Genomic DNA, 10,797 nt, shown 5'->3' with positions numbered 1-10,797 from the left:
AGCGAGTGGGAAGCGGGAGCTAGAGACCCTGAGGCGAGCCTGTGGCGCGCCCAGAGTCCGTGCGGCTTCGCCGCAGCACCCCTCCCTCGCGCTAGGTGCCCGCTCGGCCCCGCCTCTCCGGCTGACGTCCCGGGCGAGCGGAGGCCGAAGCGTGGGTGGGCCGAGCTGTGGGCTCCCGCCATTCGGCCGGCTCAGCCTCACCACCGCGCGCCCCGACTCCGCCCGCCCCTCCAGGCGCGTCTTTTTCCGGGCTCGCGCCGCAGCTCCTGGCTCCGCCTCCGCCGGTCGTTGGCGTGCGCGCGCGCCGCTGCGGCTTTTTCTCCGGCCTCCCCGGCGCGCCCCTCCTCGCCCCGGCGCTAGCGGACACGCCGCTCCTTTCTGCCAGCTCCCCGAGGGCCTGGCGCCTGCCGGCTGCGAGATCGCCGCGGATAGCTCCTCCGGTGAGTAACCCCCGCTGGTGAGGCTTCGGCCCGCGGCGCCACCTTCGGACACCTGAGCCCAGAGGCGGTTGAGCGAACGTTCCCGTTCCCGTTCCCGAAATCGGCTCCATTTCTTTTGGAGCCCCAGCGACGACCCACCCGCCTCCCCCGGGGCCGGAGAGATCTCCGAGATTTCTACATCTTCCCCTTTACTGAAGTCTGAAGTCCTTGAGACCCGGGGCTGCCTCTTCTGCCGCTCACCATTCCCGGAGAGGGAGAGGCATCTTCCTGATCGGGGTACTATCCTTTGCTTGCCTTTTTCCAAAGGGGCACACCAAGAGCTTGCCAGGCTTCCCAACGACCTTTAGGGCGTCCCTAGACCTCAACTCCATTTTGTCCCCTCTGGCTCCCTCTATATATCCGAGGGTAAGCGGGTCTCTTACCTTAGAAGCATCCGCCCTTCTAATGTGAGGGATGCCCTGGCTTTCGCTATCCTCTTAGCCTCTGTATTGTTACATATGGTAGAAAACAGCTGGATTTTAGCAGAAGCATGCTCTTATTTTTTTTCCCGTTCTTTCTATATTCTTGTCCTCAGTGGGTGTTATATATTTAGTATTAGCTTTATTCACTTCCTCTTCCTCTCATTCCAGTGCCCTACAGAAAGAACTGTCGCGGATGTCTATAGCACATAGAAAAATCGAGGAGAATATGATTCATTGCCTAACCCCCAACAAGGGGTTACATATTTTAAATAAGACGTCATTTCTCCTCTTCACTCCAGCATATGCTCCTTCAAAGGCATTTATTTTTCCTCCCTCTTGTAATGAATTTGCTCTATTCGCTCTTTGAACTTAAAAAAATCAATCATCACTGCTGTGAGATGCAGAATAAGGGCAAAATGGCATTTAATGAATCCCATTTGAAAAAGTAAGCAGTCTCCTTTATGGTTTAATCAACTATTTCCCGGTAGTTACTTGTCACTATAGTATTTCTTGTATTTTGCCTCTAAAATTAGTTTTTTAAGTTTTTATTTACTGATTTTAGAGAGAGAAATATCGATTTGTTGTTTCACTTATACTAGTATATGCATTCATTGGTTGTTTCTTGTATGTGCCCTGACCAGGATGGAACCTTCAACCTTAGTGGATCAGACCACGCTCTAACCAACTGTGCTACTGGGCCAGGGCTTAACTGTTTTTGATACCTAAGGCTGCATGCAAATGGAGATTCAATTACAGTACCGTCCGTGAGCATATCAATCAAGATTTTAATAGTGAAAGCCTCTTCCTTGAATTATAAAATAGCTCATATTTTCCATTGAAGCTGGTAAAGTGCAAGATATGTAAGAAGACTTCTGTAAGAATAAACCCCTCTCAGCCGTTTAAGTGAAGGATGAAACATTAAACTGTTAATATAGTACTTGCACCATAGAATAAAGTACGTTATTGTTCTGATGTAAGAGTAATTTGACAACTAAAAGTTCACAGACGGTGTATTGAAACACTAAAAAGCTTGAGTAAATTCAGCCCCCCCTCACCCCCGTTTAAAAAACCCTATTTAAAAAATAAGTAATTTAGCCCTGGCCTGGTAGTTCAGTTGGTTAGAGCATCACCTTGATAAACCAAGGTTTCGAGCTTGATCCCAAATTCATATATAAGTGGAACAACAAATGGATGTTTCTCTCTTCCTCTCTTTCTCTCCCTCTCTCCCCGTACTTCCCATCTTTCTCTAAAAAACAATGAAAAATGATTTATATTAAGATTTGTTTCTGTTTTTTTAATTGAATTTATTGGGGTGACATTGATTAATTAAATTATTTAGGTTTCAGGTGTACAATTCTATAGCACATCATCTGTATATTGTATTGTGTGTTCACCACCCCAAGTCAAGCCTCCTTCCATCACTATTTACCCCCCCCCATATCCTCTTCTACCTCCCCCACTCCCTTTCCCTCTGCCAATCACCATACTGTTCTCTATGCCCATGAGTCTTTCCTTTTTTTCTTTAATTGTTTTGGGTAGTTGTGGAATGGGAGGAGAAAGGAGAGTCTTGCCATATTTAGTGAGAAATGAATTGAGTTACCCGAGAGGCTCAGATTCAGTTCCAGTTCTAGCTAATTGTATAACCTTGAGCAAGTTACTTTACCTCTCTTAGTTTTTGTATTTGTAAAAGCGTCTTGATGGTTGACAGAGTGATCCATAAGTCCCCCAATTTGCATTCTTTGTTTATATACTATATATATGAACACATATATATATCTGTCTGATGCCATTTGCATCAAAGTTGTGCCATATATAATTAGTTATACCAGTTGTTTAGAATGTTTTTCTCAAAGATCTGCATATACTAGTACCAATTTATATATACATAATTCTTAATCCATTCTTAGCAAATGATTATGCTATATGTGGAAATCTCTAAATTGGGAAGCATTTTACAAAAAGTCAGGTATTGCTCATTTCTTTTTGTAAGTAAAATGTGCAGTGTGCATAACACTTATTTTCTATAATCCTCACCTGAGGATATGCTTATTGATGAGAGAGAGAGAGAGAGAGAGAGAAATCAGTTGCCTCCCATATGTGTCCTAAGCAGGAATCAAACCCAAAACCTAGGTATGTGCCCTGAAACCTTTTTGGTGTACAGGACAACATTCCAACCAACTGAGCCACTGGGCCAGGTTCATACCACAGTTTGTTTTTTTTAATGTTCATGGCTTTTAGAAATTTGTAAGGAAATGTATACATACTGCCTTGTAATTGACTAAGAACTTTAAAAGAATATGCAGGCATCTCATTCATTCGTTCATTTAATTTACCTTGTTCCTTCTTCTGTCACTTATTTTGTGCCAGTCACTAGGATATGATGGTTAAGACAAGCCTTACCCTATGAGTTTAATATGGGATAATAGTAGTTGTATGTGGGGGTTGTGGAGAGATATATGTATAGACAGTTTATTTTTATGAACAACAATAACAGTCAAATCATGGACATAAAGTCCTGAGGATATTGAAGCTCTACAGGGTAGGAAGAGGGGGGTGATTGTATTAATTGCAGCCTTTAGACTCTTCTTGGCATTTCTTTTTTTTCTTTCTTCCTTAACTTTTAATTGCTGAGACCTTAGCAAAAATAAAACCTCTTTTCCCCCACTCCTAGCACTCACTGGCTTGTCTTACTCTTTCTCTTTTAACTTTATTTTGAGATGTAAATACTTAAACATTTGTTAAGCAATGATACACTTTATCTAATGTACTCCAATGGTAACATCTTGCATCACTGTGGTACAATATTACAACAAAGGAAATTGAAATAGATGCATTCCATCCATCTGATTCAGAGCTCATCAGTTTTACATACATGCATTTTTGTGTGTATTTAGCTATATGCAGTGTTATCACATGGTTAAATTTGTGTAACTACCACCACAGTTAAGATACAGAACTGTTTCATCACCATTTTGTAGTTACAGCCATCTCTCTCCCTCCCTCCATGACCCCTGGCAACCACTAATTTGTTTTACATGCCTATACTTTTGCCATTTAAAGAATGCTATATAAATGGCATCATACAGTATATAAGTTTTTGAGATTGGCTTTTTTCCCCCACTCAGCATAATTCCCTGGAGATTCCTGCAGGGAATGTGTCTTGTATTGATAGTTTCTTTTCATTGTTGAGTCGTAGTCCATGGTGTGGATGTACTAGTTTGTTTAAACATTCACCCTTTGAAGGACATCTGGCTATTTCCTGTGGTTGTTTTTTTTTTTTTTTAAACCTGTTATGAATAAAGCTCCTGTGAACAGTCATGTAGTACTTTTTATGTAAACATAAATTTTCATTTCTTTGGGATAGATGCCTAAGAGCACAATTGCTCTGGTTGTATGTTAGTTGCATGTTTAGTTAGAACTACCAAACTGTTTGCCAGAATGGCTTACCATTTTACATTCCCACCAGCAACATATCAATCCTCCTTATCCTTGCCAGCATTTGGTGGTGTTACTATTTTATATTTTAGCCATTCTGATAGGTGTATAGTGATATCTTGTCATAGTTTTAATTTGCATTTCCCTTATGGCTAATGACGTTGAATATCTTTTCATGTGCTCTTTTGCCATCTCTGAATTCTCTTTAGTGAACTGTATGTTCATGTCTTTTGTCAATTTTCTAGTTGGATATTCTTTTTATACTGTTGAGTTCTAAAAGTTCTTTATATATTCTAAATACTAGTCCTCTGTTGGATACATGGTTTGCAAATATATTCCCCCAGTCTATAGCCTGCCTTTTCATCATCTTCACAGGGATTTTCACAGTACAAAAGTATCCTATTTTGATGAGTCCCAGTTTACCAATTTTTCCTTTTATCTATCAGCCTTTGGGGTCAAGGGGTGCTATGTACTTTTGTTATTTAATTTATTCCTTGCTGTTTTCTCTAACACCCAATAATTTTCTAAGCAGCCTGAACATTTTTTTTTTATTTCGCAATCCTGAAGTTCAAATATATCCTGTGAACAAGTGGTCTTGATTGTGTAGAGTGTGAATCCATACTCACACATGCTATATTAAAATGGCTGTATCCTTTTAAGACTAACAATATAATTTCTGCCTTACAAGGCTGTCAAGTGAAATGTTAAAATTAATATTGTTAAATTAAATAGGCACAGGATGTGCCAAGGGAATTTTTGGTTTCACTTTCTAAATTAAACATATTTTGGCAAAACTGTGTGGGTTTTTTTAAAATGAAGGTTTTTTGGTAAATAACCCAAAGGAAAAAAAGTTGTGTTCTCACTTAAATGTACTTTGGATATTTATTCTGCATTTTGAGTAGTGAAGTTGCGAATCATGACCATGTACTTAGTAGATTTTTTATACTCATTATCATAATAATGAATAAAAGATTATTGAATTTGTATGTTTAGACTGTGTGTTTTCCTTTTGTAGTAGCTACTCAATGTTCATTTTAATTACCTTTTAAAATGTTAGCTTGAAGGGGACTTGTAATTTTATATTTTGAAAATGTATGTGATCATATGAGAAGTTACAGGAAAAGGTTAGTGATTAACTTTGAAAGTATTTATTTCTGTAATGTGGTAATGAAATGATTACTTGTCCCTTCATGTCACCATATTTGCTCAAATAAGTGTACAGCTAGGGTAGTGGATTGCTATTTTCAAAAAGATTAACCATTGATATAATGCAAGGACTAGCCAAATCCTGCCAATAGCCAAATGTTGCTCACCACCTGTTTTTGTAAAAACAAAAACAACACACACAACACACACACACACACACACACACACACACACACACACACACACACGAAACAAGAACAACAAAAAAAATCCCAAGTACAACTTCTGATATAACACAGCCACATCATTTCATTTATGTATTGTCGCTGCATTCAAAATTTTAAAATAACAGTCTCAAAGTTGAAACAGAGAACTATGGCCCTAAAAGCCTATTTAATACCTGGTCCTTACAGAAAAAGTTTGCCTAGGGACAAAACAACCTTGAAATTCATTGAGTCTTTATGTTATAAAGGAAATTTAACAAAATTTACCTATACTTTTAGTACCTTTTAGTTATGTTTCCATGGGAAATTGTGGTTGGGAAGAGTGTATTCATTGTCTTTACTAAGTCCATAAGATACTGTTTGTTGTCCAAGAGCAACATTAAGGAATGGATGAAGAGGGTTGATTCTGTTGTCATGTGTGGGCTATTTTTTGTGAATGTAAATTCACAGGTATGGCAGTTAGTGAGATTCAGAAAGAGGCCTATGTGGTCCTGATGTCCTTTGGTGATTTTGTTGTTGCCAGAGTGGTAATTAAAGAGTCAGGAATGGCACTGCTGTTATTCCTGCTCCCAGAACTGCTATGTGATTAAGAAATACATAGTAGTTTGAGCCTATTAAGCTGTCCTTAGACTGTTGGTTTATTGTTTTTTAAAAAAATAACATTCTTTTATAAATTAGAAGTTGACACTTCTTACTTTTTAAATCCTCACCTGGGGGTGTTTTTATTGATTTTTAGAGAGAGAAGAAGTGGCAGAGAGAGAGAGAGGGAGAGAGAGAGAAAGAGAGAGGGACATTGATAGACTGTACACCAATCAGGGAAGGAACCTACAACCTTTTGGTGTATGGGACAATGCTCCAACCAACTGAGCCACTTGGCCAGGGCAACACTTCAGTTCTTTTAAATGACCTATATATGTAATGTTGAAAATGGAAATCAAGTTAGGACATTTGATTATACATTTGGAAAGAAATTGATTCCATCTCACATCATACACTAAAAATAAATTAAGAATGTATTTAAAAATATAAGCATATATTTAAAAAATGTCTGGAAAGCATAAGACAACCAAAACAAAGTTAAAAAGGCAGATGACAGACTGAGTTTCTACATATGCAGTAGAATATTTAATTGACTTTCACTTAACTGACTCACCACATTAAATGATGCTTTTCATTTTCTCTGTAAACTAAACTGTATAGTGAACACTTGCTATTAGTAGGCTGATCTCCAGTATACTAGTGTGCTTGTGTACCCATCAGTAGAACAGATGCTTTTATCACTGAATTTATACATGCTGCCTGTTTTTGTAAATATCTAATTTATTTTCATATTTTGTAATGTGATAAATATGAGGGAGGGAATTGAAGGTCTTACTGAAAGTTTACAGATGAAATAATGTGATATCTGGGATTTGCTTCAAATGATATGAGGGGTGGTGGGTATGCGGAGTGTGTAGAGATATAAAAGAAATAAAATACAGCACATATGGATAATTTTTGAAGCTGGGTGATAGTTACTTTAGGATCATTTTTTTTTAATCCTCACCCAAGAATATTTTTTCCATTGATTTTTAGAGAGAGTGGAAGGGACGGACACTGATGGACTGATGGAGGAAGAGAGGGAGAAAGGGAGGGAGAGAGAGAGAAAGAGAGAGAGATGTGAGAGAGAGAGAGAGATACATTGATTGGTTGCCTACCTTACGTGCCCTGACCTGGCCAGGGTCAAACCTGCAACACAGGTACTTGCCCTTGACTGGGAATTGAACCCACGACCCTTTGGTGCTCTGGTCGACATCCTAACCACTGAACACCACCAGTCAGAGCAGGTTCATTTTTTAATACAAAACAAATTGTTTTTGAAAGAGTTGAAGAAATCAAGTTATTACTGTCCAGATAGGGTAAGATGATAAAAGATTCATATAAAATAAATATAAAAATCTAAAAGTGTTCTTTACTCAGTGCTTTGCCAATGTGTTTTGAGTTCTTTGAAGTTATATGTTGTCTAAGAATCCTGTTTAAATTTCTTTAAACTCAGTGGGCCTGGAGTTAAATAAAAAGTTTTGTCTTCTTGGCTCTATATCAAAAGTTTGATGAATGAGTGTACATTTACTGCTGACAAAATGAAATCAAGATAAAATGAATTATTTGTCATATGCATTTTTATGATTATTCATCTTAATTGACATTTTCAATTAACTAATCATCTGTTTCAAATAACATTATATTAAAAGGCTTCTACTTTATATCCATGATATGTAAAGAGCTCCAACAAATCAATAAGAAAAAAGACACCCATTTGAAAAAGTGGCAGAGGTTATGAATTGGCATTTCCCAGAAAAAAAAGATGAATAAAAAAGAAAGTATACTAAAATTCACTGTAGTAATTAGGGATATTGAAACCATTGTTAAAGAACAAAATTCAATCCAGTAAATTTGAAGCTGTGATCTACTTTATTAAGCAATTTATGAATCAAGCAACATCTCTTCTAGCAACTAGCCAGGTGTTCTGAGGGGTGGCACAAAATGGAAGATTTTTTTTATAGGAAGAATGATGTAGCAGGTATGTTATTAGTAAAATAAAATAAAAGATTATTTTTAGGCCAGGTCATTTCTTTTCTTTTTCTTTTTTTGGAAGGGAATGGCAAAGATTAATTTTTAAGATTTTTTAAAAGAGAGACAGGAAGGGAGAGGAAGAGAGAAACATCGATGTAAGAGTGAAGCATCAACTGTTTGCCTCCCACACAACCCTTACCGGTGATTGAGCTAACAATCCAGGCAGGTGCCCTGACCAAGAATGGAACGGGCAACCTTTCAGTGCACAGGACAATGCCCAACCAGCCAAACCACACTAGCCAGGGTGGGGATGGCAAAGATTTTATCCTGGTATTGATCAGGAAATTTCAGACTAATTGGTTTGAATTTCTACTCCTGGGAGAGACTGAAACTACAATTAGATTAGCTATTAAGTTTTGGTTTGGTGATGGGTCTTAGCAAAAGTGACTCCAATTTGGCTGCTGTTTCCTTTTCTTAAATACAATTTTCACCAAAACTATAACATTCACTTTTGGAAAGAACTGGGCAGTGCTATACACTATTAATGAGAGTGCAAATTGTTAAACTTTTTGATAAAGAATACCAAAATGCTCTTATTTTTTTAAAAATAAATCTTTGTTGTTCAGATTATTACAGTTGTTTCTCCTTCCCCCCCCCCCATATCTCCCCTCCACCCAGTTCCCACCCTTCCCTCTGCCCTTACCTCCCCCCTCGCTATCCTTATCCATAGGTATATGATTTTGTCCAGTCTCTTCCCGTACCTCCCACACAGACACCCCCTTCCCCCTGAGAATTATCAATCCACTCCCATTCTATGCCCCTGATTCTATTATGTTCACCAGTCTACTCTGTTCTTCAGATTTTTAATTCACTTGACTTTTAGATTCACTTTTTGATAGGTATGTATTTGTTGTTCATAATTTTTATCTTTACTTTTTTCTTCTTTTTCCTCCTTTTAAATAATACCTTTCAGCATTTCATATAATACTGGTTTGGTGGTGATGAATTCCTTTAGCTTTTTCTTATCTGTGAAGCTCTTTATCCACCCTTCAATTCTGAATGATAACTTTGCTGGGTAGAGTAGTCTTGGTTGTAGGTTCTTGCTATTCATCACTTTGAATATTTCTTGCCATTCCCGTCTGGCCTGCATAGTTTCTGTTGAGAAATCAGCTGATAATCGTATGGGTGCTCCCTTGTAGGTAACTAACTGTTTTTCTCTTGCTGCTTGTAAGATTCTCTCTTTGTCTTTTGCCCTTGGCATTTTAATTATGATGTGTCTTGGTGTGGTCCTCTTTGGATTCCTTTTGTTTTGGGTTCTCTGCGCTTCCTGGACTTGTAAGTCTATTTCTTTTACCAGGTGGGGGAAGTTTTCTGTCATTATTTCTTCAAATAGGTTTTCAGCGTCTTGCTCTCTCTCTTCTTCTGGCACCCCAAAAATTTGGATGCTGGTACGCTTGAAGTTGTCCCAGAGGCTTCTTACACTATTTTCGACTTTCTGAATTCTCTTCTCTTGTTGCTTTTCTGGAGGCGTGTCCTTTGCCTCTTTGTATTCCAAATCTTTGACTTGATTCTTGCGTTCCTCTAGTCTGCTGCTGGTTCTCTGTATAATATTTTTTATTTCAGTCAGTGTATGTTTCATTTCTAGTTGGACCTTTTTCATATCCTCGAGGGTCTGATTAAATTTATCGGCTTTTTCCATGAAATTCTTGAAAAACCTTATAACCGTGGTTTTGAACTCTATGTCCAGTCATTTGTTCTCCTCCATTTCTTTGGTTTGGGATCTGTTTCCTTGCCTCCTCATTTTTGCTGCTTCCCTGAGTTGGTAGGGTAGCTTTGTGTCCTATTGTGCCCTATTGGTTCAACGGTCAGCCTCCCAGTTACCTGAGGTGGACGCTCTTGGTGCACCCCTTTTCAGACTGTGTGTACAGCCTTGTTGTAGTTAAGTCTTGATTGTTGTTGGTGTCACTGGGAGGAATTGACTTCCAGGCCAATTGGCTGTGAGGACCCGCTGTGTCTATAAAGGAAGAATTGCTGTGCTGGAGACACGTTTATGGGCCGGGACTTGTTCCAGTAGGGCTTTGGCGCTCACTGAGTCTGCTTCTTGAATGTGTCCCTTATGCGAGTGGTTGAAATCTGGTGTTGTCTCACACCGACCACTAGATGCCCTCGTTTCTGGATCTCCAATGGGGTGCAGGTCAGCTACTGTCTGAGGCCACTCAGTAGGAGTTACAGCAAAAACTGCAGTTTTCTCCTCTTCATTTGGGTGGTTTAGGAGCAGTCTGACTGGAGCTGCAGTTTATTTGGTTAAGCTGCCACAGGGCAGACCATTTATATGCAAAAGCTGCTGTTTGGAGCCTGGGTGGGTTTGTAGGATGTGCAGGGCGGGTCTCAGGGCGGGGCGGGTTTCAGGGCAGGGCGGGGTCTCAGGGCATCACTAGGCTAGGGTGTGGCAAACAGCAATGGCTGCTAGTCTGCCTTTTCTGACTTTCCGCGTTTTTCCAAGTCCCTGCGCCCCGTGCTCCAGCGCAGTAAACACTG

The 10,797-nt window shown here is 39.4% G+C and overlaps 1 protein-coding gene across 3 annotated transcripts in view; it reads left to right on the top strand.

Annotated features, from left to right (window-relative positions):
* Positions 1-280: 280 nt before the first annotated feature.
* The window catches only part of ACSL4 (acyl-CoA synthetase long chain family member 4), an 83,551-nt gene continuing 73,034 nt past the window's right edge, over positions 281-10,797 (top strand). For 2 of the 3 annotated variants that reach the window (XM_008160122.3, XM_008160121.3), the window contains exon 1: positions 283-440. The gene's annotated coding sequence lies outside the window, so the exon portion shown is untranslated. Of the gene's footprint in view, positions 441-10,797 lie in introns of all 3 variants that reach the window. The other variant, XM_008160120.3, reaches the window with a different exon arrangement.

The sequence above is a fragment of the Eptesicus fuscus genome, chromosome 1 (assembly GCF_027574615.1).
Source record: "Eptesicus fuscus isolate TK198812 chromosome 1, DD_ASM_mEF_20220401, whole genome shotgun sequence".
Lineage (NCBI taxonomy): Eukaryota > Metazoa > Chordata > Mammalia > Chiroptera > Vespertilionidae > Eptesicus > Eptesicus fuscus.
Note: the sequence above shows the minus strand (reverse complement) of the source record. Positions and strands in the feature narration are given on the sequence as shown.